At 34.4% G+C, this 14,896-nt stretch overlaps 2 protein-coding genes across 4 annotated transcripts in view; one reads left to right on the top strand and one right to left on the bottom strand.

Annotated features, from left to right (window-relative positions):
• CMSS1 (cms1 ribosomal small subunit homolog) overlaps positions 1 to 14,896 on the bottom strand; it is a 413,202-nt gene that overhangs the window by 168,305 nt on the left and 230,001 nt on the right. The gene's annotated exons all lie outside the window — the stretch shown is intronic.
• FILIP1L (filamin A interacting protein 1 like) overlaps positions 1 to 14,896 on the top strand; it is a 241,450-nt gene that overhangs the window by 500 nt on the left and 226,054 nt on the right. The window lies entirely within an intron of this gene.

Raw genomic sequence — 14,896 nt, 5'->3', positions numbered from 1 at the left:
TCCAAGGATCAGGCTCTCCATACCTCCTTTACAGCTAGATGTTCTGTGTATTCCTAATACTGGACATTATTGCCCTTAAGGGAGTAGTTTTCTGAGAGGCAATAAAGGAATCCTTTGATTTGGCAACCTGAAAGATGGTCAGGGCACCTAGTTTAAAGGATATTAAGTGTTTGGGGAAAGAAGCAGGTCTTGCTCAACCTTGTTTGGCTTCAATCATGAAGAATACAAGGATCTTCACTCTCGGTATGTCTGGACCTCTTTAAAGCTAGTCTATATATAAAGCACCAGAAGGCTGATACAAATCTTTGTTAAAGTAGATTGACAAGAGGAAAAAACCTTCATTGAATGCATTTACACACTCAAACAACCTGACACCAGCAAAGGCAAAATAACAGACCAGAATTTAATGTCTCTCCATAGTTCTTCTGGAAAGACTGTGCATTTAAAGTTGTGTCCTACCTATCCTCTAAAACTGGATCTGCTACTGATTAGTTTTGAGGCACTGGACAAATAAGTTTTCCACTCTAGGCCTCATTTCCAATGAGAAAGGATTGGATGAGATGATTTTTTTCAGGTTGCTTCCAGCTCTAAGATTTAATTTGAAGGACAGTACAACTTTTCTATTCAAACTTTGTTTTTTTGTTTCAGTTTAGTTGTTTGAGTTGAGTCCAAATCCTCATGACCCCATTTAGGGTTTTCTTGGGAGAAGATACTGGAATAGTTTGCCATTTCCTTCTCCAGCCCATCTTACAGATAATGAAACTGAGGCCCTGGGTCTATTCAAAGTTAGAGAAAATTAATGATACCAAAGAAATAGAGGTACAAAGCTATTAACTAAGTTGTTGGAGAAGGGAAAGGAAAGGATAGACAGAAAGAGAAACAGAGACAGAGAGAAAGAAGGGGAAGGGGGAGAGGAAGACAGTTTTCCATTTATTGCCCTGCTGTTCAGGGACAATCAGCTATTGCATTTATTTGGTTATATCTAATAATGTTCATTTGATGGTGTAATACCATTTCTCCAAACAATTGAAGGTCTCTGTTTTCTTCCAGGTAGCAGTATGTTGTCTTTTAGGCTTGAAATGGGGTCACCTCCCCTTTCCCAGTTCTTTCATGTTTGATAAAATATTTGATAAAATTTAATAAACTATACAGATAAGATAAATAGATTTTACTAGGGTAAAGGATATAGAACAGGAGAACATAAAAATGCTTTGGGTCCACGAAACTAAACTAAGACATGCAGAGTTGAAGCATTCCAAGTTTAAGGGGAAAAAAAAAAAAGTTTTCAATGGCGAGACCAGACCTGTAATTTTCTGCAGTACACGATGACATCATGGTTTATATGGGGCCAACTCAATAAATCAAACCTTACCTAATTAGAGATTCTCCTGCAAATCTACATTATTAGAGCAAATAATTAAAACAACCCAGGCTGTAATACAAGCCAGATCTGTTTACAAAAATGTTCTTTTTTCCTATCCAAACTCTTTCAGCCTCACTCCTGCTTACAGATCTTTCACATTTAGTAAATTATAGACTCAGAGCTTTTCTTTCAGTCTGACTTCACTTTCAAGGAATTCTTCAATTAACTTTACGTTGCTTTAAGCTGTTCATCCAACGAGAAAACAATCTGTGGTTTCTGACTTCTCTGCGTGCCAATGGCTGCCATCCATGTTTGACTTTCAGACATACAGTCTTTTCTGAGCCAGGGTCTGTTTGCATAAAACCAGCTAGTTGTCATAGCATTGTGACAAGCATTATAGAAAAACAAGGAACAATAGTTTGTGGTGGGTCAGTGGGTAGAAATAATTAACTACTACAAGATTGATTTGGGAGGGGGAGAGTACCACAACATTATCTGGAAACAAAGTGGAAAGTGGGAACTCCTGAAGGATGTGAGGAAGCCTCGGGAGCCCCAAGGACCTTGCAACGAGGTAGTATTCTATCATCATCTGAAAGCCTTACATTTCCAAATTACTAGGTCTTAGATAGCTAAGAGTTCAGTGGACAGAGTTACACTGGACTAGGAGTTGGGAAGATATGAGTTCAATTTAATCTTACTAGCTGTAAAACATGGACTGATTATGTGATCCTGGGCAAATTACTTAACCTTGGTTTGCCTCAGTTTTCTCATCTGTAAAATGAGGATTAAAAAAAAAAAATGAGGATCAAAATAGCATCTACTTCATAGAGTTGTTGTGAAGACCCAAAGAGATGACGTCCTTAAAGTGCTTTTTGAACATATTAAAATTCTATATAAATGCTAGATATTATTATCATTCTTCCCCCTAAATCATACTCTTATCTCTTCTCTCCATGCTCATTTAAATTCTAAATCATTTAAACTCAGTCATTTCAGCCAAAGGTTATGGAAGCCCAGGAAAAAAAGTGTTTTTGGTAGTTTCTGCCTGCAATTAGCAGTTAGGTAGCAGTATGAAACCTTGAGCTAGATACATTATAAAGAGTATTAACTTAGGAGGGGTAAATTCTGCTTTAAAGCCATCTTTTTCTCACATTAGATGGATGCAATACTTCCCAGATTCTTTTTTTCCTTATTTCTCTTTCTGGATAATTTCAAAGAGGTGTGAATAATTGGATGGAGGAAATACAACATAGAACAGTGTCTATGGAAACACATGGTACTCAGCATTTAGGTCTATTGTAGCCTGGATGAACTGGATGAGATAGAATGCAGAGATATCACTTAATTCCTTGCTAGCTGTAATACTAATTTAGTATTCTTCCCTATGAGATAGATTTATGTATCTCAGACCCATATGGCAGACTTGTGAAGAGCCTACAAATCTCTTCTGAGGAAATATGTTTATAAATACTTGAAGAAAATGCTAATTTCAATTGAAGGTAAACAAAATGAAAGATGTAATATAAATAAAGGTGTAATTTTTTTTCTCTCATCTGAGTTTACAGATCCTCCTGTGAATCTGTACACAGCAGGTTTGGAATTCAATTATAATGCTAGTTATTAGGGTAAGATAGTGAAACTGTCATTAATCTTCTGAGTGATATTCACTTTTTTCTTTCCATTGGATTTCAATCTCTGAAGGAAAGAGCAAGTTTGATGACTGGGTGCAGTTGTCTCACTCAAACTCAATATGAGAACAAGTCAAGACACCACACCCTCCTTGAACTTGGGATTGCCATGGTCCCACAAAAGGAATCTGTGCATTTTTCCTTCAGTTGTGCTTCATGATTTTTGATCACTGCATGTGAATTTTTGTCGTTATTCAGTCATGTCAGACTTGTAGTGATCCTGTGGACCTTAGTGTGCCGAGACCCACCATAGGGTTTTCTTGGCAAAGATGTTGGAGTGGTTTGCCATTCCCTTCTCCAGTGAAGCTTACTCCACATTGAGTGACTTGCCCAGGGTCACACAGCTAGTAAGTGTGAGACCAGGTTTAAACCTGGTCTTCCTGCTTTCAGGCCCAGCCTTCTATCCACTGAACCCTCTAGCTGCCTCGTTGCCTGCATATGCAATCGGTAATGTAGAAACTGGAGTATTTTTTAAAACTGTGTGATGAATATTCTTGTCCAGAAAATACAGACTTTGAAACTAGAAGGAGAAAGCATCTAAGGTAATGATAAATAACTAATAATGCACTTGCTATGACATCGGCACAATGGGGCAAATCTTGCATTTATCTGGCAGAATTTTCAAGAAGTCAGTGTTATTTCATGCTGCCATGAAGCATCAGTATAGTACTCTGTGAAGGGGGTCTGCTGATATTGCAACTCAATCCAGCTAACCCTGAGATTCCTGAAAGGTTCAATTACTTTATATCATCTAAGGTTCTCATTACTCTATGAGAAAGACCTCAAACATCAGAAATCATTCACTAGATGTACAGCTATGAACCTACTTTTCTAGAAAGGCCAGAATGGAAAAGATCATCATTTCTCAGGGCATAGAATAATTAACTCAAAACTAGAAGGTATTTTTGATATCATCAGACCCAATCTGGGGTACATTGGCAAATTTTAAACAATTATCTTGAGGGCAGAGAGGTGGTGCAATGGATAGAATACGAGCCCTGAAGTCGGGAGGACCTAAGTTCAAATCTGCCCTCAGACTTTTAACACTTTCTGGCTGTGTGACCCTGAGCTTGTTATTTAACCCCAATTACCTCAGCAAAACAAAAGAATTACCTCTTCAGAATAAAAAGGATGTATATTACAAACTTTAAAAATTTGAACTGTTATTTATTAACATTTTTTTCCATCACTTTCTTGGTAGTAGTTTAGTCTTTTTCAGTCATGTCTAACTCTTTGTGACCCTATGTGAGGTTTTTTTGTTTTGTTTTGTTTTGTTTTTTGGCAAGTATACTGGAATAGTTTGCCATTTTCTTCTCCAACTCAGTTTACAGATGAGGAATTTGAGGTATACAAGATTATGTGATTTGTCCAGGATCACTTAGTATCTAAGGCTGAATTTGAATTCATCAAGATGAGTCTTCCTGACTCTAGGTCTGGACCTAACTGCCCTATCATTTTCCATCATTTTAATAAAACAAATAAGAGCTGACAGTCAATAAAACAATAAATAAAGCACTGACAAATAAGTATTGACAATCAATAAAACAATAAACAAGGTACTGATTTGTAGTATTTTCTGATTTCTGAAGTGTTAATATTCATACTGAAAACTTAAAAATCAGTTTGGAAGGGTAGGAGCTGCCTGCCTAGAGCACAAATCTAGATCCAACCTCCCCTCACCCTGATTTCCCATTTTATAGATGAGAAAACTGCAGGCCTCTGAGGTAAGACTATCTGCCTAGGGTGGCAGGGCTAGGAAGTGTTTGGGACAGAATTTAAATTCCATTTACTCCAAGTCTGGTACATCATTCACTATGTCATGCTGTTTCAGCAGGGAACAGATTAAAAAAAAAATCATAGCTTTACTTCTATATCAAAACATATTTTAAATGTTCTTATTGTAAGGTTCTGAACTCGTGCCTATGTAAATCCCATAGTGCTTGGCAGCTTCCAGGTACACCCTGAATATAAAGCTAAAAGGTGATGGGTGAAAAGGGAAGAGATTCTCTCTTGCTCTGGGAATACTGAGTTTAAAATTCCTGTTACTGCTCAGAGTATTTGGAAGGTATACCTAGTATTATTCATAGAAAGACACAAAGAGCTGAAATTCAAACAAATATAAAAATAATCCAGTGGCTTGCCAAAAACACCATTTTAAATCCTAAAGGTCAATCCTCTTCTCCAAAGGTTACTTACAACAAATTCCAATTACTTACAACAAACTTCCAATTCTAAGGGTTACTGCTTAATATATATTTTCCTTATTGTTTCTATATTGTCCCAGCTATTTCTTTTCTTTGGATTAGGGCAAAACATTCAAGAATATTCTCTCTAATGAAGCTTCTTATTCCTGGCCTGAGTTTTGACATTTCCAATGAACACTTGGGAACCATTGTCTTGTTCTTAGAGAAACTGATATTGAAAACATTTAACATGAAAGTCTAGAAATGAATTAAGGGAATTATATTTGAGGCAACAAGAATACAATTTTTTTGCTCTTTACCAATTTTACAGGGAACAGAACATAAAGAGAATTCTAGATTATTTTGATCAATGTCCTTAAAAATTATTAATTTTTTTCCAAAATAATGTTATTTCCTCAAATTACCTCCCTTTCCAAAAAAAAGAATGCTTTTTTTTTGGAAGAGGGAAATAACATTAACTAAAACAGTAATATTGACCATGTCTGATAGTGTGTCTTGCAAAAATAATGTACCAAAAAGCAGATATATTTTATCAGCTGTCCTCTAGAGTCAATTGTTTATTGAATTTAATTTAATGCTGATATATTTTTTTTGTTTTGTTTTATTTTTACTTTTCAAATTTCTTATAAAAGAGAATTCAATAAGTGGTTCATTTAGCCTTGGTATTTTTATGTGACATTTCATTAAGGATCTAATTCAATTTCTTTTTCTGATGCTGGTTTAATTGTGTATTATCTACTGCCTTTTTCATTTGTGCTGTTTTTTTAAGGTCTTTTCAAAAATCATTTTTTATTTATTTATTTTTTTTACAAAAACTTTTCAGCATTGACAACTCCAAAACCTTTTGTTCCAACTTTTCCCCTCCTTTCCCCCACCCCTTCCCTCAGATGGCAGGTTGACCAATACATGTTAAATATGTTAAAGTATAAGTTAAATACAACATATGTGCACATGTCCAAACAGTTATTTTGCCGTACAAAAAGAATCAGACTTTGGAATAGTATACCATTAACCTGTGAAGGAAATCAAAAAATGCAGGAGGACAAAAATAGAGGGATTGGGAATTCTATGTAGTGGTTCATAGTCAACTCCCAGAGTTCTTTCGCTGGGTGTAGCTGGTTCAGTTTATTACTGCCCTATTGGAACTGATTTGGCTCATCTCATTGTTGGAGAGGGCCTCATCCATCAGAATTGATCATCATATAGTATTGTTGTTGAAGTATATAATAATCTGGTCCTAATGCTGATATCTTTTAATATTATTTTTCTTTACATTATTCTGGTCACTATGTGTATTGTTCCCTTGGTATTTCTGTAATCCTAATTGTGATTTCTCATGGCATAATAATATTCTATCACAATCATACTGGAAAATTTGTTCAGCCACTCTGTAAAATCAGTGGGTGTCTCTTTTATTTCTAGATTTTTCTCCCTCTATCACAAAAATCATAGGATTTAGAAAATCTGTCAAGAGCATTACTACTTGTGTTTATTGGTGTCTGCATAGGCCTTGGTAACAGTTACAACACAAATAATTAATGATCCAGGCAGTACTGAGTTCTTAAGCATCCAACTTACTTATTGCTCTCACAAACTCCCAAGGCCATAAGAAATTGTTGTTGCTATACTTTGAAGGGAGTTGACATTTATGACATGATGGATAGACCCACAAATAGTGTGGAAGGTAGCTCTACTGGAAAAATTTTTCTACTGGCAGAGCCAGTTGTATTGTATAACATCTTTTCTGAGGTTTCATGACTATAAGGGAATGTTTTAAGTTTCACTATAAAACTTGTAAAGATTTTGCTATTGAACTCTTGCTCATAAATTTGTCTTTTAGCATAATACAAAAGTCTCTTTGAAGAATGTTCTGATTTGGTTGGGAAAAAAAAAAAGGCATTTGCCTGCTTTTGTTTTCTTAGCATATGAATAGTAAAGAATTTTTTCAAATACAAAAAATATTTTGAGAATTGTAAAATAAACGAAGATAATTGATAGGTAATAGAAAGATAGATGTTTGGAGAATGAAAGGAAATTGCAAAGGATAAACTGAAATTCAATTCTTCATGATTCAAAAACTTTAATTATAAGGCACATGAACAAATTCTTGGTTATGATAAGATTTCTCAGGGTATATATAAAATTACAGAGCCACTCCGAAGTATGATTATGATAAAGTCAAGAGTATACTACTCAGAAAATAAAGTTACAAATATTGTATAAATATTTCAAGATACTTTAAAAAATTGCCCTTTAATTTCAAAGAGAGCCCTTTACATAAATAGTATAGACCTCACAAAATTCCTCTCATCAATTCCAATCATACTGAAAATGAGATTGAAATGAATCATGCAGCTAGACAGGATGAAACTTGATGGTAACAGATTGAAATAAAAATGCAGAACTGAGTAATATGAATCTCATATACAAACACATATCTTGTTACATTTGTATGTTGCTAAAGAGAAAATCTTGATTATAAAATAGAAAAGTGGCCTATGGTTGAATCTATAAGAAAATTTTAGATTCTGTAAACAGATGACACTATCACAGGATTTCAGAGATAAAAGGGGTGAGCTCTTCATTTTCCAGATGAGGCAAGTGAAGCCCTCGGAGGTTAAGTGATTTCACCATATCAACCTTGCAAAGAAAGGGCTATGAACTTAGTATGTCTTACTTTGTACTGAAATTATTTGCAAATATGACTTATTCCCTTTTAAAATGGAAGCTCATGAGGGTAACAAGTTTTCTTTTTTGTGTGTGCATACATCTCCCTCCAATGCCTAGCTTAGGATTCTAAATGAAGAACTTTAAAATATTTTAAAAAATTAAAGGTAGATCTGGGACTAGATCTTCTTTGATACTATTTCAAAATATTGATGTTATTGTCTCCCTACAAAAATAAGATAATATGGAAATGTTGTTCAGAGTTTTTACCCTTAGGTATCTTGTGTCCATTGTTCTTTATAAAACATGGTGCCCTGGATTAAGACATTCCAAATTGGAAGGAATTTCAGAGTCCAATAATTATCCAAATCATAAATCTCATTACAATGTGTCCTTGTTCTCTGACAATTAACTTGCCACTCCTTATTCCATTTCTGGATACCTCTATTACCAGAGGAGCAGTGCTGACCCTCTTCATATGGCAGAGGGAAGTGGTTTAGGCAAAAAACTCAGTAAGTTTCATGGTTAAGAGTCCTAACTTCTCTCTTGAAATGCTCTAAATAACCCATACCCAATTTTTGAACCAATAGGTAATAGATGAATTAGAATGGCTATTTTTCTAGTATTTCATTTACTTTTTCTTTTTTTGTAGTCATATAAATAATAAGAAAATGGAGACCTTTCCAAATATTAATATTCCTCCCATTCTCCCAAACCATATTCTCCCCACATGATACATAATTTGACCAAAGATATGGATCCATATGAACATTTCTATGGCTCTATTATGGAAAACTACATGGTGTTTAAATGTCTTTCCCCAGAATTAATTTATGCCTGGGATTTCAAACTGCTGAATTTTAAAAAGCTATAAAAATCTTATTAAAGTTCTCTGTTATGGTGCACCAAAACATAACCTAAATCTCTGGCAAAAACCAAAATGATTCTCAAGTTAAGCTGTGAATTTTAACTGGATGATGACCTATTTCTAAAGCTTTCATTCTAGGGCAAATTTTTGCTTACTATTTTTAGCCAGCAAATAAATTTCATGTCAGTACTAGGCAATGTGGCCTAATGAGTACTTGAATAATAGTCAAGAGAAGAGTCTTTCCTGAACATATTGCTGAAAGTAGGAATAAGAAGAGTAGACTTCCTGCTTTTTCCATATTTAGCAAATTATGGTAATATTTAATTTGTCCAGAAATCGGGAGTCTGGGACCCTCATCTTTCTTAAAAAAAAGAGTTGGAAATCAGGGAAATGAGAAATTGAGGTGAGAAAAGTTTCTTAAAATTCGCGCTGGATGACAAAGGCCCAGCAGCTAAAGCCAATGTATGTCTTATACTCACAGAAGGATCCCACAGGCACTGATTGATTCCATTTACTTTTAATTTATACATATGTCTAATAAATCTGGTTTCCAAGTCCATAACAATTTATAAACAGTTAAGTTAGGAGGATGAATAGAAGCTGCTACAAGCTATGCAAGGCAAGAAGAGAGGACTACAAAGCAAGAGACAAAAAAATCCCTCCACCAAAACCCAAAACAATAAGTGGAATTTTCAAGGCAACTAGTTTGGGGCCATTTAATGAGGTGGCAAACTTTAAAGGGGCATAATGATTTTGTATAAATAAAAATAATCAAAGAGCTAATGATATCCACAATCTTTGTTGACAGAGAAAAGAAGAATTTTTATCCATTTGTAGAATCTAGAAAAATATCTAATATTTGATAAATTAATTTTGAACATCTAAACTAAAGATAAAAGTGCATCATGACATGCACTGAAATATTTTTACATTGAATTTGTAATGGGGTCTTGCCTGCCCTACCTAATAATACAGCTAATAATACAACTGACAAAAAAGGATGGTACTTGGATCAAAAAGTAGTGCATTTAAGTTTAGAAGATTCAACACAGCTTACTTGCATAAAATAGAGAAAGAGAAAATCAATAAATTGGGCTTGCAACTAAAAAAGCTAGAAAAAGAACAAATTAAAACCCCCAATCAAATACCAAACTTGAAATTCTAAAAATAAAAGGAGAGATCAATAAAATTTAAACTAGAAAAAAAAAAAAAACCCTATTAAATTAATAAATAAAACTTAAGAGTTGGTTTTATGGGAAAAAACCAACAAAATAGATAAACCTTTAGTTAATTTGATTAGAAAAAGTAGAGGAAAATCAAATTGCTACTCTCAAAATTAAAAGGGAGAACTTTCCACCAATGAAGAGGAAACTAGAACAATTATCAGGAGTAACTTTGGCCAACTTTATGCCAATAAATTTGACAACCTAAGTGAAATGGAGGAATACCTATAAAAATATAGATTGCCCAGATTAACAAAAGAGGAAATAAATTACTTAAATAGTCCCATTTCAGAAAAAGAAATAGAACAAGTTATTAATCAACTCCCTAAGAAAAAAATCCCCAGGACCAGAAGGATTTACATGTGAATTCTACCAAACATTTAAAGAACAATTAACTCCATTACTATATAAACTATTTGAAAAATTAGGGAATGAAGGACCCTTCCAAATTCCTTTTATGACACGGACATGGTACTGATACCTAAATCAGATAGAACGAAAACAGAGACAGAAAATTATAGACCAATCTCCCTAATGAATATTAATGAAAAAATCTTAAATAAAATATTAGCAAAGAGATTACAGATAATCATCCCTAGGATAACATACCACAATCAAGTAGGATTTAATCAGGAATGCAGGGCTGGTACAATATTAGGAAAACTATTAGCATAATTGATTAAATCAATAACCAAATTAACAAAAAACATCTGATTATCTCAATATATGTAGAAAAAAGTATTTGATAAGGTCTAACACCCATTCCTATTAAAAACCCTAGAGAGTATAGGAATAAATGGACTTTTCATTAAAATAGTCAGTAGCATCTATTTAAAATCATCAGCAAGCCTCATATGTAATGGGGATAAACTGGAATCATTCCCAATAAGATCAGGGGTGAAACAAGGTTGCCCACTATCACCATTGTTATTTAATATTGCATTAGAAATGCTAGCCTTGGCAGTAAGAGAAGAAAAAGAGATTAAAGGAATTAGAGTAGGTAATGAGGAAACCAAATTATCACTCTTTGCAGATGACATGATGGTATACTTAGAGAACTCCAGATAATCTACTAAAAAACTATTAGAAATAATCTACAACTTTAGCAAAGTTGCAGGATACAAAATAAATTCACATAAATCATCACCATTTTTATACATCACTAGCAAAATCCAACACAAGAGATACAAAGAGAAATTCCATTTAAAATAACTGTTGATAATATAAAATATTTGGGAATGTATCTGCCAAGGGAAAGTCAGGAACTATATGAGCAAAACTACAAAACACTTTCCACACAAATAAAATCAGATCTAAGCAATTAGAAAAATATCAAATGCTCGTGGATAGGTTGAGCGAATATAATAAAAATGACAATATTCTCTAAACTAATCTATTTATTTAGTGCTATACCAATCAAACTCCCAAGAAACTATTTTACTGACCTAGAATAAATAACAACAAAACTCATCTGGAAGAATAAAAGGTCAAGAATTTCAAAGGAATTAATGAAGAGAAAATCAAATGAAGGTGGCCTAGCTGTACCTGATCTAAAATTATTTTATAAAGCAGCAGTCATCAAAACCATTTGGTATGGGCTAAGAAATAGACTAGACGATCAGTGGAATTGGTTAGGTTCACAGGACAAAATACCAATGACTATAACAGTCTAGTATTTGACAAACCCAAAGACCCCACCTTTTGGGATAAGAATTCATTATTTTGACAAAACTGCTGAGAAAATTGGAAACTAGTATGGTAGAAAGTAGGCAAAGACCCACACTGAATACCATTTACCAAGATAAGGTCGAAATGGGTTCATGATCTATATATAAAGAATGATACTATAAACAAATTAGAAGAACATGGGAGAGTTTTCCTCTCAGATTTGTGTAGGAGGAAGGAATTTGTGATCAAAGAAGAACTAGAGATCATTATTGATCATAAAATAGATACTTTTGACTATATTAAGTTAAAAAGGTTTTGTACAAACAAAACTAATACAGACAAGATTAGAAGGGAAGCAATAAACTGGGAAAACATTTTTACAGCCAAAGGATCTGATAAAGGCCTCATTTCTAAAATATATAGAGAACTGACTCAAATTTGTAATAGCTCAAGCCATCCTCCAGTTGATAAATGGTCAAAGGATATGAACAATTTTCAGATGAAGAAATTCAAACTATCTGTAGCCACATGAAAAGGTGTTCCAAATCACTATTGATCAGAGAAATTAAGACAACTCTGAGATACCTCTACACACCTGTCAGGTTGACTAAGATGACAGGAGAAAAATAATGATGAATGTTGGAGGGGATGTGGGAAAACTGGGACACTGATACATTGTTGGTGGAGTTGTGAATGGATCCAACCATTCTGGAGAGCAATTTGGAACTATGCCCAAAGGGCTATCAAACTGTTCATACCCTTTGATCCAGCTGTGTTACTACTGAGATTATATCCCAAAGAGATCTTAAAGGAGGGAAAGGGACTCACATGTGCAAAAATGTTTGTGGCAGCTCTTTTTATAGTGTCTAAAAACTGGAAACTAATCTTTTGGAGACATACAAAGCATGGGTTTTAGTGCCAAACATGTTGAGAGGAAGAAAAAAAGGGGCTCATATACAAAGGAATATAAAAGTTTGCTTATTTTCATTCAAGAAATAGCTGGCAAATATTGAAGGTGGTTGTCAACTTATGAATTCTAAATCAATAGAAAGTTATGAAGGCACCACAGTGGACTGATTTCCTAGATGTTTCCATCTAGATAGTACTTTTTAGAATAAAAGGACTGAAGAAATATGGAAGAAAAACTACTGAACAGGAGAGTTGGAAGACCTGGTTCAGTTCCTAGTCCAGATCCTTCCTACATGAATGGCTCTATATATTTCTAGGCTTGTTTTCCATTCCTACAAAAGGATGGGGTTAGACATGCCCATTAATATGCTGTAACTCTGGTCAAATCCCTTAATCTTTCTAGGTCTAAGTCTTTTTTCTTCTCTCTGTCCACATGGGATACCAAAACTTTACTTGCAGGTGATCTGTTTAAAGGAATATAAATTTTGATGGCAAAAATCTCAAAAGATATCTAAGGATTTAATGAAATAAGATATCTTTCTTAAGGACCATGCCTTAAATCCAAATCCCTCTCACTTTCATTGATTGGCTAAAAACAAGCCCCAAGCCAAACCTCATTTGGTCATTTTTAGGCCCAAATTGGCTCAGAGTAAATGCTAATAATAATTGTCTCTGTTTTGGACTGAAACCTTGAGGGTTTTTTCTTTCAGATTTTTTTCCCCTATTAGGTAAAAGAGCCCATTTTCTGCCTCATTTCTTACTTAAGTACTTACTAAGTTTTTAAGTACTTAAGTTCTTACTAAGAAACCCCACAAATGGAGGGTTGCCTTAGTCAAACCATTAAAAATCTTAGTTTAAAAAGACCATGGTTCCCTACTGCACCCAAGCCCTCTCCAGTCATCCTGATCTATATCTTGCCATTGGATCCAGAGGACTCCAGAGCAAATAGTGAGGCTGGCAATTTGGTACAGCCCTCTCTCACTTAAATTCAATTAATCTGCAAGTCAGGATATCTCCTTATGTCTTCTTCAAGAAGGAAGGACAAGGAACAAAGGTCACACAGCATTTAAATATCTAAGGTCACATTTAAATTTAGGTCCTCCTGATTCTGGGAGTTGTGCTCTATCAATCATATTCTTACCTATCAGCTCCAAAAAAGATTCTACTGAAAAATATTTGACTCTTCCTAGGAAAATTTTCATTATTAGCATCATGTTTTTACTTATCTTTTTTTTTGGACATGCTATCTTGGAGTCACATTAACCAGAGTTAATGAACTGTTGAAAGGAAAGATCATTTCAATATCCATATCAAGTAACCTAAGAATTACGCTATCATTGTCACTTCCCCAAACATTGGGGACTTGAACCTAATAGGCACTCTAACATACCAGAATAAAGTCACTATCCTTTGTAAGAAACATGAGAATACTTCCAGAAGTGCAGATTATAAATGTAATGCCTGAACTTGAAATATAGCTTTTTTTTTAATCTCTTTTTTATCTTCTGTGTGCAGGAGGACATGACATTTCTGAATGTATTACAAACCACTATGGTGAATGAGAATAGCAGCAAATAATGTTTTTTAGGCAAGGGTAGCTAGGTGGCATAGTGGATAGAGTGCTGCTCTGCAGTCAGCAGTCCCATCTGCATGAATTCAAACCTGGCCTGTGTGACTCCAGGCAAGTCATTTTACCCTGTTTGTGTCAATGCCCTCATCTACAAAGTGAACTGGAGAACAAAATGGAATACCATTCCTGTCTCTTTGACAAGAAAACCCTCAACATGGCACCATAAGAGTTGGAAACAACTAAAAACAACCAAACAAGAAAAAGTCAGGACTTTCTATCCAATGTGTAGGTGAATACAAAAGCGAAAGATCCAATCAATCAACTTTCTTGCTCCAATAAAAGAACTCAATTTAGTTACCACCTTATCTTCATATCTAAGAAAAAAACCCCAGTGTATGAGAAGTTGTCTTTTCTTCTTAGTTTGACTGTAATGTAGCAACAAACCTCAAACTACTCCTCTAATCAGTTTAAAATTATAAAAACATCATTGTGGTCCCTTCTATCCAGTGAGGATTGAACTTGAAGATTTCAGAGTGCTTCTTAGGCTTAATCTTAAGTACAAAATTCTTATACCAAGTACTTTTGTAAGAGTACAAAAGAATGCATATCTATTAAAAAAAGAATAAAGACTAAAATAAAATTAAGTTTAGGTTGAATCTCATAGGACACAGAACTAACACTGTTTTATGATAAGTATGGGAAAAACAGGCCACTGTGTAGAGGAGAGTCAGGGGAG

The sequence above is a fragment of the Sminthopsis crassicaudata genome, chromosome 3, assembly GCF_048593235.1.
Source record: "Sminthopsis crassicaudata isolate SCR6 chromosome 3, ASM4859323v1, whole genome shotgun sequence".
In the NCBI taxonomy this organism is placed as follows: Eukaryota; Metazoa; Chordata; class Mammalia; order Dasyuromorphia; family Dasyuridae; genus Sminthopsis; species Sminthopsis crassicaudata.
The sequence above is the reverse complement of the archived record's forward strand: the minus strand, read 5'-3'. Positions and strand labels throughout refer to the sequence as shown.